The sequence below is a fragment of the Pimephales promelas genome (assembly GCF_988280905.1).
Source record: "Pimephales promelas chromosome 3 unlocalized genomic scaffold, fPimPro1.hap1.1 SUPER_3_unloc_1, whole genome shotgun sequence".
Taxonomy (NCBI): domain Eukaryota; kingdom Metazoa; phylum Chordata; class Actinopteri; order Cypriniformes; family Leuciscidae; genus Pimephales; species Pimephales promelas.
Genome location: NW_028297295.1, coordinates 687,501 through 698,072, shown reverse-complemented (window position 1 = coordinate 698,072; position 10,572 = coordinate 687,501). Strand labels below are relative to the sequence as shown.

At 45.8% G+C, this 10,572-nt stretch overlaps 46 non-coding genes across 46 annotated transcripts; all 46 read left to right on the top strand.

Moving 5' to 3' along the window:
• Positions 1 to 2,214: 2,214 nt before the first annotated feature.
• On the top strand, positions 2,215 to 2,333 carry LOC120465806 (5S ribosomal RNA). The gene has a single exon (XR_005619213.1). It is a non-coding gene; the product is annotated as a 5S ribosomal RNA (ribosomal RNA).
• A 63-nt stretch (positions 2,334 to 2,396) lies between these two features.
• On the top strand, positions 2,397 to 2,515 carry LOC148964931 (5S ribosomal RNA). Its single transcript, XR_016153127.1, has one exon. It is a non-coding gene; the product is annotated as a 5S ribosomal RNA (ribosomal RNA).
• Positions 2,516 to 2,578: 63 nt separating this feature from the next.
• LOC148964930 (5S ribosomal RNA) lies at positions 2,579 to 2,697 on the top strand. Its single transcript, XR_016153453.1, has one exon. It is a non-coding gene; the product is annotated as a 5S ribosomal RNA (ribosomal RNA).
• A 63-nt stretch (positions 2,698 to 2,760) lies between these two features.
• Positions 2,761 to 2,879, top strand: LOC148964929 (5S ribosomal RNA). Its single transcript, XR_016153126.1, has one exon. It is a non-coding gene; the product is annotated as a 5S ribosomal RNA (ribosomal RNA).
• A 63-nt stretch (positions 2,880 to 2,942) lies between these two features.
• Positions 2,943 to 3,061, top strand: LOC148964928 (5S ribosomal RNA). Its single transcript, XR_016153125.1, has one exon. It is a non-coding gene; the product is annotated as a 5S ribosomal RNA (ribosomal RNA).
• A 63-nt stretch (positions 3,062 to 3,124) lies between these two features.
• Positions 3,125 to 3,243, top strand: LOC148964927 (5S ribosomal RNA). The gene has a single exon (XR_016153174.1). It is a non-coding gene; the product is annotated as a 5S ribosomal RNA (ribosomal RNA).
• A 63-nt stretch (positions 3,244 to 3,306) lies between these two features.
• LOC148964926 (5S ribosomal RNA) lies at positions 3,307 to 3,425 on the top strand. The gene has a single exon (XR_016153222.1). It is a non-coding gene; the product is annotated as a 5S ribosomal RNA (ribosomal RNA).
• Positions 3,426 to 3,488: 63 nt separating this feature from the next.
• On the top strand, positions 3,489 to 3,607 carry LOC148964925 (5S ribosomal RNA). Its single transcript, XR_016153124.1, has one exon. It is a non-coding gene; the product is annotated as a 5S ribosomal RNA (ribosomal RNA).
• Positions 3,608 to 3,670: 63 nt separating this feature from the next.
• On the top strand, positions 3,671 to 3,789 carry LOC148964924 (5S ribosomal RNA). Its single transcript, XR_016153123.1, has one exon. It is a non-coding gene; the product is annotated as a 5S ribosomal RNA (ribosomal RNA).
• Positions 3,790 to 3,852: 63 nt separating this feature from the next.
• On the top strand, positions 3,853 to 3,971 carry LOC148964923 (5S ribosomal RNA). The gene has a single exon (XR_016153357.1). It is a non-coding gene; the product is annotated as a 5S ribosomal RNA (ribosomal RNA).
• Positions 3,972 to 4,034: 63 nt separating this feature from the next.
• Positions 4,035 to 4,153, top strand: LOC148964922 (5S ribosomal RNA). Its single transcript, XR_016153122.1, has one exon. It is a non-coding gene; the product is annotated as a 5S ribosomal RNA (ribosomal RNA).
• Positions 4,154 to 4,216: 63 nt separating this feature from the next.
• LOC148964921 (5S ribosomal RNA) lies at positions 4,217 to 4,335 on the top strand. Its single transcript, XR_016153121.1, has one exon. It is a non-coding gene; the product is annotated as a 5S ribosomal RNA (ribosomal RNA).
• Positions 4,336 to 4,398: 63 nt separating this feature from the next.
• Positions 4,399 to 4,518, top strand: LOC148964920 (5S ribosomal RNA). The gene has a single exon (XR_016153459.1). It is a non-coding gene; the product is annotated as a 5S ribosomal RNA (ribosomal RNA).
• Positions 4,519 to 4,581: 63 nt separating this feature from the next.
• LOC148964919 (5S ribosomal RNA) lies at positions 4,582 to 4,700 on the top strand. The gene has a single exon (XR_016153120.1). It is a non-coding gene; the product is annotated as a 5S ribosomal RNA (ribosomal RNA).
• A 63-nt stretch (positions 4,701 to 4,763) lies between these two features.
• Positions 4,764 to 4,882, top strand: LOC148964918 (5S ribosomal RNA). Its single transcript, XR_016153119.1, has one exon. It is a non-coding gene; the product is annotated as a 5S ribosomal RNA (ribosomal RNA).
• A 63-nt stretch (positions 4,883 to 4,945) lies between these two features.
• LOC148964917 (5S ribosomal RNA) lies at positions 4,946 to 5,064 on the top strand. Its single transcript, XR_016153117.1, has one exon. It is a non-coding gene; the product is annotated as a 5S ribosomal RNA (ribosomal RNA).
• Positions 5,065 to 5,127: 63 nt separating this feature from the next.
• Positions 5,128 to 5,246, top strand: LOC148964916 (5S ribosomal RNA). The gene has a single exon (XR_016153116.1). It is a non-coding gene; the product is annotated as a 5S ribosomal RNA (ribosomal RNA).
• Positions 5,247 to 5,309: 63 nt separating this feature from the next.
• On the top strand, positions 5,310 to 5,428 carry LOC148964915 (5S ribosomal RNA). Its single transcript, XR_016153115.1, has one exon. It is a non-coding gene; the product is annotated as a 5S ribosomal RNA (ribosomal RNA).
• A 63-nt stretch (positions 5,429 to 5,491) lies between these two features.
• On the top strand, positions 5,492 to 5,610 carry LOC148964914 (5S ribosomal RNA). Its single transcript, XR_016153114.1, has one exon. It is a non-coding gene; the product is annotated as a 5S ribosomal RNA (ribosomal RNA).
• A 63-nt stretch (positions 5,611 to 5,673) lies between these two features.
• On the top strand, positions 5,674 to 5,792 carry LOC148964913 (5S ribosomal RNA). The gene has a single exon (XR_016152415.1). It is a non-coding gene; the product is annotated as a 5S ribosomal RNA (ribosomal RNA).
• Positions 5,793 to 5,855: 63 nt separating this feature from the next.
• Positions 5,856 to 5,974, top strand: LOC148964912 (5S ribosomal RNA). Its single transcript, XR_016153113.1, has one exon. It is a non-coding gene; the product is annotated as a 5S ribosomal RNA (ribosomal RNA).
• Positions 5,975 to 6,037: 63 nt separating this feature from the next.
• LOC148964911 (5S ribosomal RNA) lies at positions 6,038 to 6,156 on the top strand. Its single transcript, XR_016153112.1, has one exon. It is a non-coding gene; the product is annotated as a 5S ribosomal RNA (ribosomal RNA).
• Positions 6,157 to 6,219: 63 nt separating this feature from the next.
• LOC148964910 (5S ribosomal RNA) lies at positions 6,220 to 6,338 on the top strand. Its single transcript, XR_016153111.1, has one exon. It is a non-coding gene; the product is annotated as a 5S ribosomal RNA (ribosomal RNA).
• Positions 6,339 to 6,401: 63 nt separating this feature from the next.
• LOC148964909 (5S ribosomal RNA) lies at positions 6,402 to 6,520 on the top strand. The gene has a single exon (XR_016153218.1). It is a non-coding gene; the product is annotated as a 5S ribosomal RNA (ribosomal RNA).
• A 63-nt stretch (positions 6,521 to 6,583) lies between these two features.
• On the top strand, positions 6,584 to 6,702 carry LOC148964908 (5S ribosomal RNA). The gene has a single exon (XR_016152303.1). It is a non-coding gene; the product is annotated as a 5S ribosomal RNA (ribosomal RNA).
• Positions 6,703 to 6,765: 63 nt separating this feature from the next.
• On the top strand, positions 6,766 to 6,884 carry LOC148964907 (5S ribosomal RNA). Its single transcript, XR_016152192.1, has one exon. It is a non-coding gene; the product is annotated as a 5S ribosomal RNA (ribosomal RNA).
• Positions 6,885 to 6,947: 63 nt separating this feature from the next.
• Positions 6,948 to 7,066, top strand: LOC148964906 (5S ribosomal RNA). The gene has a single exon (XR_016153110.1). It is a non-coding gene; the product is annotated as a 5S ribosomal RNA (ribosomal RNA).
• Positions 7,067 to 7,129: 63 nt separating this feature from the next.
• LOC148964905 (5S ribosomal RNA) lies at positions 7,130 to 7,248 on the top strand. The gene has a single exon (XR_016153109.1). It is a non-coding gene; the product is annotated as a 5S ribosomal RNA (ribosomal RNA).
• A 63-nt stretch (positions 7,249 to 7,311) lies between these two features.
• Positions 7,312 to 7,430, top strand: LOC148964904 (5S ribosomal RNA). Its single transcript, XR_016153108.1, has one exon. It is a non-coding gene; the product is annotated as a 5S ribosomal RNA (ribosomal RNA).
• A 63-nt stretch (positions 7,431 to 7,493) lies between these two features.
• LOC148964903 (5S ribosomal RNA) lies at positions 7,494 to 7,612 on the top strand. The gene has a single exon (XR_016153420.1). It is a non-coding gene; the product is annotated as a 5S ribosomal RNA (ribosomal RNA).
• A 63-nt stretch (positions 7,613 to 7,675) lies between these two features.
• On the top strand, positions 7,676 to 7,794 carry LOC148964902 (5S ribosomal RNA). The gene has a single exon (XR_016153106.1). It is a non-coding gene; the product is annotated as a 5S ribosomal RNA (ribosomal RNA).
• A 63-nt stretch (positions 7,795 to 7,857) lies between these two features.
• Positions 7,858 to 7,976, top strand: LOC148964901 (5S ribosomal RNA). Its single transcript, XR_016153447.1, has one exon. It is a non-coding gene; the product is annotated as a 5S ribosomal RNA (ribosomal RNA).
• A 63-nt stretch (positions 7,977 to 8,039) lies between these two features.
• Positions 8,040 to 8,158, top strand: LOC148964900 (5S ribosomal RNA). The gene has a single exon (XR_016153105.1). It is a non-coding gene; the product is annotated as a 5S ribosomal RNA (ribosomal RNA).
• Positions 8,159 to 8,221: 63 nt separating this feature from the next.
• On the top strand, positions 8,222 to 8,340 carry LOC148964899 (5S ribosomal RNA). Its single transcript, XR_016153104.1, has one exon. It is a non-coding gene; the product is annotated as a 5S ribosomal RNA (ribosomal RNA).
• Positions 8,341 to 8,403: 63 nt separating this feature from the next.
• LOC148964898 (5S ribosomal RNA) lies at positions 8,404 to 8,522 on the top strand. The gene has a single exon (XR_016153103.1). It is a non-coding gene; the product is annotated as a 5S ribosomal RNA (ribosomal RNA).
• A 63-nt stretch (positions 8,523 to 8,585) lies between these two features.
• On the top strand, positions 8,586 to 8,705 carry LOC148964897 (5S ribosomal RNA). Its single transcript, XR_016153458.1, has one exon. It is a non-coding gene; the product is annotated as a 5S ribosomal RNA (ribosomal RNA).
• A 63-nt stretch (positions 8,706 to 8,768) lies between these two features.
• On the top strand, positions 8,769 to 8,887 carry LOC148964896 (5S ribosomal RNA). Its single transcript, XR_016153102.1, has one exon. It is a non-coding gene; the product is annotated as a 5S ribosomal RNA (ribosomal RNA).
• Positions 8,888 to 8,950: 63 nt separating this feature from the next.
• Positions 8,951 to 9,069, top strand: LOC148964895 (5S ribosomal RNA). The gene has a single exon (XR_016153101.1). It is a non-coding gene; the product is annotated as a 5S ribosomal RNA (ribosomal RNA).
• Positions 9,070 to 9,132: 63 nt separating this feature from the next.
• LOC148964894 (5S ribosomal RNA) lies at positions 9,133 to 9,251 on the top strand. Its single transcript, XR_016153100.1, has one exon. It is a non-coding gene; the product is annotated as a 5S ribosomal RNA (ribosomal RNA).
• Positions 9,252 to 9,314: 63 nt separating this feature from the next.
• Positions 9,315 to 9,433, top strand: LOC148964893 (5S ribosomal RNA). Its single transcript, XR_016153445.1, has one exon. It is a non-coding gene; the product is annotated as a 5S ribosomal RNA (ribosomal RNA).
• Positions 9,434 to 9,496: 63 nt separating this feature from the next.
• LOC148964892 (5S ribosomal RNA) lies at positions 9,497 to 9,615 on the top strand. The gene has a single exon (XR_016153099.1). It is a non-coding gene; the product is annotated as a 5S ribosomal RNA (ribosomal RNA).
• A 63-nt stretch (positions 9,616 to 9,678) lies between these two features.
• LOC148964891 (5S ribosomal RNA) lies at positions 9,679 to 9,797 on the top strand. The gene has a single exon (XR_016153098.1). It is a non-coding gene; the product is annotated as a 5S ribosomal RNA (ribosomal RNA).
• Positions 9,798 to 9,860: 63 nt separating this feature from the next.
• Positions 9,861 to 9,979, top strand: LOC148964890 (5S ribosomal RNA). The gene has a single exon (XR_016153173.1). It is a non-coding gene; the product is annotated as a 5S ribosomal RNA (ribosomal RNA).
• A 63-nt stretch (positions 9,980 to 10,042) lies between these two features.
• LOC148964889 (5S ribosomal RNA) lies at positions 10,043 to 10,161 on the top strand. The gene has a single exon (XR_016152080.1). It is a non-coding gene; the product is annotated as a 5S ribosomal RNA (ribosomal RNA).
• Positions 10,162 to 10,224: 63 nt separating this feature from the next.
• LOC148964888 (5S ribosomal RNA) lies at positions 10,225 to 10,343 on the top strand. The gene has a single exon (XR_016153097.1). It is a non-coding gene; the product is annotated as a 5S ribosomal RNA (ribosomal RNA).
• A 63-nt stretch (positions 10,344 to 10,406) lies between these two features.
• On the top strand, positions 10,407 to 10,525 carry LOC148964887 (5S ribosomal RNA). Its single transcript, XR_016153095.1, has one exon. It is a non-coding gene; the product is annotated as a 5S ribosomal RNA (ribosomal RNA).
• The last annotated feature ends 47 nt before the right edge of the window (positions 10,526 to 10,572 follow it).

Here is a 10,572-nt window from a genome sequence, read left to right as displayed (position 1 = left end):
ACAAGATCAATAAGACAGGGTTGTCCGCTTTCAGCATTATTATATTCACTTGTATCAGAGCCGTTGGGATTGGCGATAAAGCAAAAAGAAGAAATAACTGGTATTGAAATTGAGGAAAAAAAAGCAGAAGGGAAGGTTTTTCAATATGCTGATGATACAACGATAATAGTAAAAGGAAAGGAGAGCGTCAAAGAAGTTATGAAGTGTGTAGAAGACTATTGTAAAGGATCGGGAGGTAAAGTAAATGAGGATAAGACAGTATATATGAGATTTGGTGAAGCAATGATTTTAAGGGATTGTTGTAAGTTCAAGGAAGTAGAAGAAATGAGCATTTTAGGAATTTTAATGGGGAAAAATGAGAAGAAAGTTAGAGATGAAATGTGGGAGCAACTGGTCACAGAAATAGAAAGAAGGTTAAATTTTTGGAAATTGAGGAATTTAAACTTGAAGGGAAAGGTTTTAATATTGAACGTTTTAATGGTTTCTAAGCTGTGGTATGTTTTATACGTGTCGGAGATGCCGTTGTGGACAGAAAAGAGGTTGAAGAAATGTTTTCTTGACTTTTTATGGGAGGGGAAGCCAGCGAGAATAGCTTTTAACACGATTTTAGGGGCAGCAGACAAGGGGGGTTTAGGGTTAATGGATGTGGCACAAAGGAAAAATAGCTTGAGAGTGAAAACTGTGAAAAAATATCTACAAGAAGAGGGTAACGCAGAATGGAAAAAGACAATGGGATATTTTTTAAACAAATGTGGGAATTTTAACATGGGGGATGGAATTTTATGGATGAAAACGAAGATTTGGATGACAGAAGGGCTACCAGGTTTTTATAGAGAAATGTTTAGTGCGTGGGGAAAATTTTTAGACAAGGTCGAGTATGATCCACATGGGAGAGAAAACATTTTAAATCAACCTCTGTTCTTAAACAAAAACATTTTAAAGCAAGGTAAAGAAATGTTTTTAAAGAAATGGATGGAAGTGGGGATAACAAGGGTGAGAGATGTTTTATATGAATTCAAAGAAGGCTTTTTACCGACTCAATTTATTGTGGATGCAATGGAGGAGGCAAAAGAGGATTACAGTGAACAAGGAATAATTAACCAATTTGAATTAATTAAAAGTGCAATACCGAAAGAATGGATAAAAAGAATAGAAGGTATGGAAGGGGAGCCAAAAGAGAAATGTATTAATGTGAAATTGGGCGGAAAACTGAATGATCTTAAGGAATGCACTGTGAAAATGATTTATTGTTCTTTTAGAGATGATGTTTTTAAAGAGCCGATTGTTAATGCATACTGGATGAAGCAATTCAAAGATTTAAAGAAAGAGAGTATATGGAGAAACATGAAGGGAAGATGTGTGGAAACTAAATTGGAATGTTTGGAGTATTTTATAAGGCATAAAGTTGTTTTTACTGATGCAATTTTAAACAAAATAGGAATTGAGCAAAATGCTATGTGTAAAGTGTGCCAGGAGAAGGAAGAGGGGATTTTACATATGTTTTTATATTGTAAAGAGCTGGAGGAATTTTTAAAGAAATGTAAATGTTTAATTAAGGATTTGACTGAGGAGTGGGATGAAAATGGAATGGAATGGAACAGAGTTGTGATGTTTGGGTGGGGAAAGAAGTGTCAAAACAAAAGTTTTATTAATCTGTGTGTCATGTTAATGAAAAGTGCAATATGGGAGAGAAGAACTGTGGCTAAAAAAGAAAAAATCATGTTGGATGTTTGGAGTGTGTTTAAAAGGAAAGCTGAAGTATACTTTGAAAGATTGTATGTGTATTTTAAAGGTGAAAATATGTTGAAGTCTTTTTATGATGTTTTTACACCAAAAGTTGTTTATGTTTTAAAAGATCTAATGTGGAAGCTGCCGGGAGAAGAAGTCTTTTAAATGATGTACAAAAGCTAAAGATATGTAATGTAGAGATGTTTGTTCACATGATGTTTGGAAAATCTGTATTTTTTTAGTGTATTTCATTATTGTATTTTTTATTGTATTTTATTGATTGAAACTTCTTAATAAAAAAGAAAAAAAAAAAAAAAAAAAAAAAAGAACGCCCGAACTCGTCTGATCTCGGAAGCTAAGCAGGGTCGGGCCTGGTTAGTACTTGGATGGGAGACCGCCTGGGAATACCAGGTGCTGTAAGCTTTATATAGTTTACTACCCTAATGTTCTAACCATTCAAATAGCCCAATTTTGGCAGCAGATTTCGCTTACGGCCATACCACCTTGAGAACGCCCGAACTCGTCTGATCTCGGAAGCTAAGCAGGGTCGGGCCTGGTTAGTACTTGGATGGGAGACCGCCTGGGAATACCAGGTGCTGTAAGCTTTATATAGTTTACTACCCTAATGTTCTAACCATTCAAATAGCCCAATTTTGGCAGCAGATTTCGCTTACGGCCATACCACCTTGAGAACGCCCGAACTCGTCTGATCTCGGAAGCTAAGCAGGGTCGGGCCTGGTTAGTACTTGGATGGGAGACCGCCTGGGAATACCAGGTGCTGTAAGCTTTATATAGTTTACTACCCTAATGTTCTAACCATTCAAATAGCCCAATTTTGGCAGCAGATTTCGCTTACGGCCATACCACCTTGAGAACGCCCGAACTCGTCTGATCTCGGAAGCTAAGCAGGGTCGGGCCTGGTTAGTACCTGGATGGGAGACGGCCTGGGAATACCAGGTGCTGTAAGCTTTATATAGTTTACTACCCTAATGTTCTAACCATTCAAATAGCCCAATTTTGGCAGCAGATTTCGCTTACGGCCATACCACCTTGAGAACGCCCGAACTCGTCTGATCTCGGAAGCTAAGCAGGGTCGGGCCTGGTTAGTACTTGGATGGGAGACCGCCTGGGAATACCAGGTGCTGTAAGCTTTATATAGTTTACTACCCTAATGTTCTAACCATTCAAATAGCCCAATTTTGGCAGCAGATTTCGCTTACGGCCATACCACCTTGAGAACGCCCGAACTCGTCTGATCTCGGAAGCTAAGCAGGGTCGGGCCTGGTTAGTACTTGGATGGGAGACCGCCTGGGAATACCAGGTGCTGTAAGCTTTATATAGTTTACTACCCTAATGTTCTAACCATTCAAATAGCCCAATTTTGGCAGCAGATTTCGCTTACGGCCATACCACCTTGAGAACTCCCGAACTCGTCTGATCTCGGAAGCTAAGCAGGGTCGGGCCTGGTTAGTACTTGGATGGGAGACCGCCTGGGAATACCAGGTGCTGTAAGCTTTATATAGTTTACTACCCTAATGTTCTAACCATTCAAATAGCCCAATTTTGGCAGCAGATTTCGCTTACGGCCATACCACCCTGAGAACGCCCGAACTCGTCTGATCTCGGAAGCTAAGCAGGGTCGGGCCTGGTTAGTACTTGGATGGGAGACCGCCTGGAAATACCAGGTGCTGTAAGCTTTATATAGTTTACTACCCTAATGTTCTAACCATTCAAATAGCCCAATTTTGGCAGCAGATTTCGCTTACGGCCATACCACCTTGAGAACGCCCGAACTCGTCTGATCTCGGAAGCTAAGCAGGGTCGGGCCTGGTTAGTACTTGGATGGGAGACCGCCTGGGAATACCAGGTGCTGTAAGCTTTATATAGTTTACTACCCTAATGTTCTAACCATTCAAATAGCCCAATTTTGGCAGCAGATTTCGCTTACGGCCATACCACCTTGAGAACGCCCGAACTCGTCTGATCTCGGAAGCTAAGCAGGGTCGGGCCTGGTTAGTACTTGGATGGGAGACCGCCTGGGAATACCAGGTGCTGTAAGCTTTATATAGTTTACTACCCTAATGTTCTAACCATTCAAATAGCCCAATTTTGGCAGCAGATTTCGCTTACGGCCATACCACCTTGAGAACGCCCGAACTCGTCTGATCTCGGAAGCTAAGCAGGGTCGGGCCTGCTTAGTACTTGGATGGGAGACCGCCTGGGAATACCAGGTGCTGTAAGCTTTATATAGTTTACTACCCTAATGTTCTAACCATTCAAATAGCCCAATTTTGGCAGCAGATTTCGCTTACGGCCATACCACCTTGAGAACGCCCGAACTCGTCTGATCTCGGAAGCTAAGCAGGGTCGGGCCTGGTTAGTACTTGGATGGGAGACCGCCTGGGAATACCAGGTGCTGTAAGCTTTATATAGTTTACTACCCTAATGTTCTAACCATTCAAATAGCCCAATTTTGGCAGCAGATTTCGCTTACGGCCATACCACCTTGAGAACGCCCGAACTCGTCTGATCTCGGAAGCTAAGCAGGGTCGGGCCTGGTTAGTACTTGGATGGGAGACCGCCTGGGAATACCAGGTGCTGTAAGCTTTATATAGTTTACTACCCTAATGTTCTAACCATTCAAATAGCCCAATTTTGGCAGCAGATTTCGCTTACGGCCATACCACCTTGAGAACGCCCGAACTCGTCTGATCTCGGAAGCTAAGCAGGGTCGGGCCTGGTTAGTACTTTATATGGGAGACCGCCTGGGAATACCAGGTGCTGTAAGCTTTATATAGTTTACTACCCTAATGTTCTAACCATTCAAATAGCCCAATTTTGGCAGCAGGTTTCGCTTACGGCCATACCACCTTGAGAACGCCCGAACTCGTCTGATCTCGGAAGCTAAGCAGGGTCGGGCCTGGTTAGTACTTGGATGGGAGACCGCCTGGGAATACCAGGTGCTGTAAGCTTTATATAGTTTACTACCCTAATGTTCTAACCATTCAAATAGCCCAATTTTGGCAGCAGATTTCGCTTACGGCCATACCACCTTGAGAACGCCCGAACTCGTCTGATCTCGGAAGCTAAGCAGGGTCGGGCCTGGTTAGTACTTGGATGGGAGACCGCCTGGGAATACCAGGTGCTGTAAGCTTTATATAGTTTACTACCCTAATGTTCTAACCATTCAAATAGCCCAATTTTGGCAGCAGATTTCGCTTACGGCCATACCACCTTGAGAACGCCCGAACTCGTCTGATCTCGGAAGCTAAGCAGGGTCGGGCCTGGTTAGTACTTGGATGGGAGACCGCCTGGGAATACCAGGTGCTGTAAGCTTTATATAGTTTACTACCCTAATGTTCTAACCATTCAAATAGCCCAATTTTGGCAGCAGATTTCGCTTACGGCCATACCACCTTGAGAACGCCCGAACTCGTCTGATCTCGGAAGCTAAGCAGGGTCGGGCCTGGTTAGTACTTGGATGGGAGACCGCCTGGGAATACCAGGTGCTGTAAGCTTTATATAGTTTACTACCCTAATGTTCTAACCATTCAAATAGCCCAATTTTGGCAGCAGATTTCGCTTACGGCCATACCACCTTGAGAACGCCCGAACTCGTCTGATCTCGGAAGCTAAGCAGGGTCGGGCCTGGTTAGTACTTGGATGGGAGACCGCCTGGGAATACCAGGTGCTGTAAGCTTTATATAGTTTACTACCCTAATGTTCTAACCATTCAAATAGCCCAATTTTGGCAGCAGATTTCGCTTACGGCCATACCACCTTGAGAACGCCCGAACTCGTCTGATCTCGGAAGCTAAGCAGGGTCGGGCCTGGTTAGTACTTGGATGGGAGACCGCCTGGGAATACCAGGTGCTGTAAGCTTTATATAGTTTACTACCCTAATGTTCTAACCATTCAAATAGCCCAATTTTGGCAGCAGATTTCGCTTACGGCCATACCACCCTGAGAACGCCCGAACTCGTCTGATCTCGGAAGCTAAGCAGGGTCGGGCCTGGTTAGTACTTGGATGGGAGACCGCCTGGGAATACCAGGTGCTGTAAGCTTTATATAGTTTACTACCCTAATGTTCTAACCATTCAAATAGCCCAATTTTGGCAGCAGATTTCGCTTACGGCCATACCACCTTGAGAACGCCCGAACTCGTCTGATCTCGGAAGCTAAGCAGGGTCGGGCCTGGTTAGTACTTGGATGGGAGACCGCCTGGGAATACCAGGTGCTGTAAGCTTTATATAGTTTACTACCCTAATGTTCTAACCATTCAAATAGCCCAATTTTGGCAGCAGATTTCGCTTACGGCCATACCACCTTGAGAACGCCCGAACTCGTCTGATCTCGGAAGCTAAGCAGGGTCGGGCCTGGTTAGTACTTGGATGGGAGACCGCCTGGGAATACCAGGTGCTGTAAGCTTTATATAGTTTACTACCCTAATGTTCTAACCATTCAAATAGCCCAATTTTGGCAGCAGATTTCGCTTACGGCCATACCACCTTGAGAACGCCCGAACTCGTCTGATCTCGGAAGCTAAGCAGGGTCGGGCCTGGTTAGTACTTGGATGGGAGACCGCCTGGGAATACCAGGTGCTGTAAGCTTTATATAGTTTACTACCCTAATGTTCTAACCATTCAAATAGCCCAATTTTGGCAGCAGATTTCGCTTACGGCAATACCACCTTGAGAACGCCCGAACTCGTCTGATCTCGGAAGCTAAGCAGGGTCGGGCCTGGTTAGTACTTGGATGGGAGACCGCCTGGGAATACCAGGTGCTGTAAGCTTTATATAGTTTACTACCCTAATGTTCTAACCATTCAAATAGCCCAATTTTGGCAGCAGATTTCGCTTACGGCCATACCACCCTGAGAACGCCCGAACTCGTCTGATCTCGGAAGCTAAGCAGGGTCGGGCCTGGTTAGTACTTGGATGGGAGACCGCCTGGGAATACCAGGTGCTGTAAGCTTTATATAGTTTACTACCCTAATGTTCTAACCATTCAAATAGCCCAATTTTGGCAGCAGATTTCGCTTACGGCCATACCACCCTGAGAACGCCCGAACTCGTCTGATCTCGGAAGCTAAGCAGGGTCGGGCCTGGTTAGTACTTGGATGGGAGACCGCCTGGGAATACCAGGTGCTGTAAGCTTTATATAGTTTACTACCCTAATGTTCTAACCATTCAAATAGCCCAATTTTGGCAGCAGATTTCGCTTACGGCCATACCACCTTGAGAACGCCCGAACTCGTCTGATCTCGGAAGCTAAGCAGGGTCGGGCCTGGTTAGTACTTGGATGGGAGACCGCCTGGGAATACCAGGTGCTGTAAGCTTTATATAGTTTACTACCCTAATGTTCTAACCATTCAAATAGCCCAATTTTGGCAGCAGATTTCGCTTACGGCCATACCACCTTGAGAACGCCCGAACTCGTCTGATCTCGGAAGCTAAGCAGGGTCGGGCCTGGTTAGTACTTGGATGGGAGACCGCCTGGGAATACCAGGTGCTGTAAGCTTTATATAGTTTACTACCCTAATGTTCTAACCATTCAAATAGCCCAATTTTGGCAGCAGATATCGCTTACGGCCATACCACCTTGAGAACGCCCGAACTCGTCTGATCTCGGAAGCTAAGCAGGGTCGGGCCTGGTTAGTACTTGGATGGGAGACCGCCTGGGAATACCAGGTGCTGTAAGCTTTATATAGTTTACTACCCTAATGTTCTAACCATTCAAATAGCCCAATTTTGGCAGCAGATTTCGCTTACGGCCATACCACCTTGAGAACGCCCGAACTCGTCTGATCTCGGAAGCTAAGCAGGGTCGGGCCTGGTTAGTACTTGGATGGGAGACCGCCTGGGAATACCAGATGCTGTAAGCTTTATATAGTTTACTACCCTAATGTTCTAACCATTCAAATAGCCCAATTTTGGCAGCAGCTTTCGCTTACGGCCATACCACCTTGAGAACGCCCGAACTCGTCTGATCTCGGAAGCTAAGCAGGGTCGGGCCTGGTTAGTACTTGGATGGGAGACCGCCTGGGAATACCAGGTGCTGTAAGCTTTATATAGTTTACTACCCTAATGTTCTAACCATTCAAATAGCCCAATTTTGGCAGCAGATTTCGCTTAGGGCCATACCACCTTGAGAACGCCCGAACTCGTCTGATCTCGGAAGCTAAGCAGGGTCGGGCCTGGTTAGTACTTGGATGGGAGACCGCCTGGGAATACCAGGTGCTGTAAGCTTTATATAGTTTACTACCCTAATGTTCTAACCATTCAAATAGCCCAATTTTGGCAGCAGATTTCGCTTACGGCCATACCACCTTGAGAACGCCCGAACTCGTCTGATCTCGGAAGCTAAGCAGGGTCGGGCCTGGTTAGTACTTGGATGGGAGACCGCCTGGGAATACCAGGTGCTGTAAGCTTTATATAGTTTACTACCCTAATGTTCTAACCATTCAAATAGCCCAATTTTGGCAGCAGATTTCGCTTACGGCCATACCACCTTGAGAACGCCCGAACTCGTCTGATCTCGGAAGCTAAGCAGGGTCGGGCCTGGTTAGTACTTGGATGGGAGACCGCCTGGGAATACCAGGTGCTGTAAGCTTTATATAGTTTACTACCCTAATGTTCTAACCATTCAAATAGCCCAATTTTGGCAGCAGATTTCGCTTACGGCCATACCACCTTGAGAACGCCCGAACTCGTCTGATCTCGGAAGCTAAGCAGGGTCGGGCCTGGTTAGTACTTGGATGGGAGACCGCCTGGGAATACCAGGTGCTGTAAGCTTTATATAGTTTACTACCCTAATGTTCTAACCATTCAAATAGCCCAATTTTGGCAGCAGATTTCGCTTACGGCCATACCACCTTGAGAACGCCCGAACTCGTCTGATCTCGGAAGCTAAGCAGGGTCGGGCCTGGTTAGTACTTTATATGGGAGACCGCCTGGGAATACCAGGTGCTGTAAGCTTTATATAGTTTACTACCCTAATGTTCTAACCATTCAAATAGCCCAATTTTGGCAGCAGGTTTCGCTTACGGCCATACCACCTTGAGAACGCCCGAACTCGTCTGATCTCGGAAGCTAAGCAGGGTCGGGCCTGGTTAGTACTTGGATGGGAGACCGCCTGGGAATACCAGGTGCTGTAAGCTTTATATAGTTTACTACCCTAATGTTCTAACCATTCAAATAGCCCAATTTTGGCAGCAGATTTCGCTTACGGCCATACCACCTTGAGAACGCCCGAACTCGTCTGATCTCGGAAGCTAAGCAGGGTCGGGCCTGGTTAGTACTTGGATGGGAGACCGCCTGGGAATACCAGGTGCTGTAAGCTTTATATAGTTTACTACCCTAATGTTCTAACCATTCAAATAGCCCAATTTTGGCAGCAGATTTCGCTTACGGCCATACCACCTTGAGAACGCCCGAACTCGTCTGATCTCGGAAGCTAAGCAGGGTCGGGCCTGGTTAGTACTTGGATGGGAGACCGCCTGGGAATACCAGGTGCTGTAAGCTTTATATAGTTTACTACCCTAATGTTCTAACCATTCAAATAGCCCAATTTTGGCAGCAGATTTCGCTTACGGCCATACCACCTTGAGAACGCCCGAACTCGTCTGATCTCGGAAGCTAAGCAGGGTCGGGCCTGGTTAGTACTTGGATGGGAGACGGCCTGGGAATACCAGGTGCTGTAAGCTTTATATAGTTTACTACCCTAATGTTCTAACCATTCAAATAGCCCAATTTTGGCAGCAGATTTCGCTTACGGCCATACCACCTTGAGAACGCCCGAACTCGTCTGATCTCGGAAGCTAAGCAGGGTCGGGCCTGGTTAGTACTTGGATGGGAGACCGCCTGGGAATACCAGGTGCTGTAAGCTTTATATAGTTTACTACCCTAATGTTCTAACCATTCAAATAGCCCAATTTTGGCAGCAGATTTCGCTTACGGCCATACCACCTTGAGAACGCCCGAACTCGTCTGATCTCGGAAGCTAAGCAGGGTCGGGCCTGGTTAGTACTTGGATGGGAGACCGCCTGGGAATACCAGGTGCTGTAAGCTTTATATAGTTTACTACCCTAATGTTCTAACCATTCAAATAGCCCAATTTTGGCAGCAGATTTCGCTTACGGCCATACCACCTTGAGAACTCCCGAACTCGTCTGATCTCGGAAGCTAAGCAGGGTCGGGCCTGGTTAGTACTTGGATGGGAGACCGCCTGGGAATACCAGGTGCTGTAAGCTTTATATAGTTTACTACCCTAATGTTCTAACCATTCAAATAGCCCAATTTTGGCAGCAGATTTCGCTTACGGCCATACCACCCTGAGAACGCCCGAACTCGTCTGATCTCGGAAGCTAAGCAGGGTCGGGCCTGGTTAGTACTTGGATGGGAGACCGCCTGGGAATACCAGGTGCTGTAAGCTTTATATAGTTTACTACCCTAATGTTCTAACCATTCAAATAGCCCAATTTTGGCAGCAGATTTCGCTTACGGCCATACCACCTTGAGAACGCCCGAACTCGTCTGATCTCGGAAGCTAAGCAGGGTCGGGCCTGGTTAGTACTTGGATGGGAGACCGCCTGGGAATACCAGGTGCTGTAAGCTTTATATAGTTTACTACCCTAATGTTCTAACCATTCAAATAGCCCAATTTTGGCAGCAGATTTCGCTTACGGCCATACCACCTTGAGAACGCCCGAACTCGTCTGATCTCGGAAGCTAAGCAGGGTCGGGCCTGGTTAGTACTTGGATGGGAGACCGCCTGGGAATACCAGGTGCTGTAAGCTTTATATAGTTTACTACCCTAATGTTCTAACCATTCAAATAGCCCAAT